General features: G+C 39.3%; 1 long non-coding RNA gene across 1 annotated transcript; it reads right to left on the bottom strand.

Moving 5' to 3' along the window:
- LOC106882462 (uncharacterized) lies at positions 1–3,967 on the bottom strand. The gene is made up of 2 exons (XR_001411010.2): positions 2,808–3,967; positions 1–132 (listed from the first exon to the last, which is right to left on the bottom strand). It is a non-coding gene; the product is annotated as an uncharacterized LOC106882462 (long non-coding RNA).
- Between the last annotated feature and the right edge of the window lie 92 nt (positions 3,968–4,059).

Below are 4,059 nucleotides of genomic sequence, written 5' to 3'. Positions count from 1 at the left end.
TTTATCATTATTTTCTTTTTTTATTTTATTTATTTATTAATTTTTATTTAAAAAAAACATTTTTGTTTAGAATTTAAGCATCAACCCAGGCATCGAAAGTGCTCTTCGGCGTGGCCGGAAAAACTCAACAACCTGAAAAGACAAAAAGAAAACAAAAGTGATTATCATTATCATTATTATTATACAGTGGTGAGATGGCAGAATCATTACCATGCCAGGAAAAATGCTTAGCAGCATTTCGCCCATCATTACATTATGAGTTCAAATTCCACAAAGGTTGACTTTACCTTTAATCCTTTTGGGGTTGATAAAATAAGTACCAGTGAAACACTGGGGTCAATGTAATCAACTTACCCTGTCCTCGAACTTGCTGGTCTTCTGCCAAAATTTGAAACCATTATTATTATCATTATTATTATTATCGTAGTAAAGATTGTTTGCCAACATAAGATGGCAGTCCTGGTTTAGGACACTGTACCTATAAAAACAGCCATAGGAAAAGGAAGCCATGTTCATTGTGATATAACATGAATCAAGTCAACCTTGTTACAAATTATAACAGAAGGATTCCCATTTGGTGTATGTACTTAGTAGAATGCACCAAACACAATTTCATCTATGCTGGTTGCACACCAAAAAGATTAAACAGAGATTTATTGATCATAGGCATACGTTCAGGCACAATTTTTACGAAAACTAGCACTCTGTCGATTATGACAATGAGGGTTCTAGTTGATCAATGGAACAGCTTGATTGTGAAATTAATGTGCAAGCGGCTGAACACTCCACAGAGATGAGTACTCTTGAGGTAGTTCTCAGGTTGATTAAGTATAGCACACAGAATGTGACAAGGCTAGCCCTTTGAAATACAGGTACGACATGCATATATAACACACATATTGTAACAGAATGATTCCCATTTGGTGCATGTACTTAATAGGATGCACCAAATACAATTTCATCTATGCTGGTTGCACAGCAAAAAGATTCACTGGTCATAGACATACCATCAGGCACAAGTTTAAAAAACTCCATCGATTATGACAATGGGGGTTCCAGTTGATCAATGGGACAGCCTGATAGTGAAATTTATGTGCAAGTGGCTGAATACTCCACAGAAATGAGTACCCAGGCTAACAAAGAATAAGTCCTGGGGTCGATTTGTTTGACTAAAGGCGGTGCTCCAGCATGGCCGCAGTCGAATGACTGAAACAAGTAAAAGAGTAAAAAGAATAAAGAAAGTTTAAACTGATGACAGCATTTTGCCCTAAAAAAACCCCAGGACTTTCCAGTTCAAATTTTGCATTTCTGATTTCTGCATTTTTCTGTTGTCCATTTTAAACCCAGAAAAGACGGGACAATCTGTCAAAATATTGCTTGATTCAATAAACAGAGTCAATCTCAATTTATTACAAATTATATCGCACTCTTCTAATTAAGCACTTACCTTCGTGAAGAGTTACTTCAATCTTCATAAATTATTATTATTATTAGTATCATTATCATTATTATTGTTTGTTCATAACTAAATTAATAATAAAACATTAACAAAGAAATAAAGAAAGTAGTAGTAGTAGTAGTAGTAGTAGTAGTAGTAGTAGTAGTAGTAAGGTTGCTTGTGTTGGTGGTGGTGGTGGTAGTAGTAGTAGTAGTAGTAGTAGTAGTAGTAGTAAGGTTGCTTGTGTTGGTGGTGGTGGTGGTAGTGGTGGTAGTAGTAGTAGTAGTAGTAAGGTTGGTGGTGGTGGTGGTAGTAGTAGTAGTAGTAGTAGTAGTAGTAGTAGTAGTAGTAGTAGTAGTAGTAGCAAGGTTGGTGGTGGTAGTAGTAGTAGTAGTAAGGTTGTTGGTGGTGGTATTAGTAGTAGTAGTAGTAGTACCTCCTGAGGAGGTGGAGAAATGGCCCAGTGAAAAGTATTATGCAGCATTTGAAAGGGTCTTGGGAGGATGGAGGGTGGGGACAGGCAACACAGTCAAAGTAACAAGGGGAGGAGGAAGAGGAGACAAATGGGTTGGTCTAACAAGTGATCCTCTCATAGGGATGGAGAGAGAGAGAGAGAGAGAGAGAGAGTCTTCAGTGAGCCAATCCAGCAGAGTAGAGGCCATTACAGGGACCAAGAAACACGCCCATAGCACTAAAGATTCTTTGAAAGCTGCCATAGCCAGAGTAATGTCCAAAATGAACCAGGACCACTTGATTCGAGCATGGAGAGGATTTAGGTCTCATATAGAAGCAGATGTTGAAGCTGAAGGTGGCTTTATTGAATAACATTACAAAAAAGAAAGCTTATTTTTTATCCTCACAGCATTTTTTGATAAATAAAGATATTATCTGTAATTATATATCTGTCTTTTTATAAACATAAATCTGTCCTCAAATATCTTACACACCCTGTATATGTATGTATGTATGTATGTATGTATGTATGCATGTATGTATGCATGTATGTATGTATTATACATATAATGGGCTTCTTTCAGTTTCCCTCAACCAAATCTAATCACAAAGCACTGGTCAGCTCGAGGCTATAGTAGAAGACATTAGCCCAGGGTGCCACACAGTGGGACTGAACCTGGAACCAAAATGACATAGCTGGAAGCAAACATCTTACGTGCACAGTCATACATTTCACCTGTATTTACCTGTATTTACCTGTATTTCAGACAGCTAGACTGCACACTCTGTATAAGGCAGGGTAGAATACCAGGAGTAGGATTAAACTGACCATTACAGGAGAGGAGGGAGTGAAAAACCTGGACAGGCAAAGATGGTATAGAACAGATGAACGTGGGCTAAATAAAACGCTTCTTACGTAAGGCAACCCAGTGAATGATGGTAATGCTACATCGGAACAATAACGAGTCATTGATGAATTATTTTCCAACTGGAAAGAAGTGGTTTAATTAAAACAAAATGAAAAAATAGTGATTTTGTCATATTTTGTGACGGTCATTTTTTTTTTTTTATTACCAAATAAACACGCACTATATATTCATTCTTCACTCTTTAACTATTGTTTTTATTTTGTCTTATGTCCACTGTCCGGAAATCTTTCATCACACATCTGTGACGTCTTCATGATAGAAAGTACATTCTATCGTATCTGCACACCCCCACTGTGACTGCAACCACAGGTCCCCTGCCTCGACCTTCCGCAGACAACCTTCCACCAATGCCCTCGAGCCCGGCAATAAGAGTTTGACCAAATCACACACCAAGGCACCTATGTACACACACACACATACACACATCTATAAGGTGGACACCTACGCACCCCTACAAGGCAGACACCTCATAAAATAAACTGTCTCCCCACCAACACATACCCCTTCACAAAAATTGTACCCCCACATATGCACAGATCCCACACACACATTACATACCACACGCTCACATAATTCCCCACCCATGACTTTATCCTTAACAAAAAGAAAACAAACCAGCAAACACAGCTATATATACCTACAACCCCGGAAAAAATTACACATATGACACCACTACACATACCACACACCCCATCCCTACAGGAGCACCACATTGATAACACGCACTTACCCTACAAGGGACATAACTCCTAAACTAATCCCCTGGCCCCTTTTTCATTCCACCACCTTTTTTACAGCAGCTGTAAATTAAAAAATAATCGGAGCACTCCGTTGGTTACGACATCGAGGGTTCCAGTTGATCCAATCAACGTAACAGCCTGCTCATGAAATTAACATGCAAGTGGCTGAGCACTCCACAGACACGTGTACCCTTAACGTAGTTCTCGGGGGAGATTCAGCGTGACACAGAGAGTGACAAGGCTGGCCCCTTTGAAAATACAGGTACAAGAGAAAGAGGAAGAAAGAGTGAGAGAAAGTTGTGGTGAAAGAGTACAGCAGGGTTCACCACCATCCCCTGCTGGAGCCTTGTGGAGCTTTAGGTGTTTTCACTCAATAAACACTCACAAGGCCCAGTCTGGGAATCGAAACCGTGATCCTATGACCACGAGTCTGCTGCCCTAACCACTGGGCCATTGCACCTCCACAAAAATAATAAATTAAACTGATTAGAACTACCAG

This window comes from Octopus bimaculoides, chromosome 28 (genome assembly GCF_001194135.2).
Source record: "Octopus bimaculoides isolate UCB-OBI-ISO-001 chromosome 28, ASM119413v2, whole genome shotgun sequence".
In the NCBI taxonomy this organism is placed as follows: Eukaryota; Metazoa; Mollusca; class Cephalopoda; order Octopoda; family Octopodidae; genus Octopus; species Octopus bimaculoides.
Note: the sequence above shows the minus strand (reverse complement) of the source record. Positions and strands in the feature narration are given on the sequence as shown.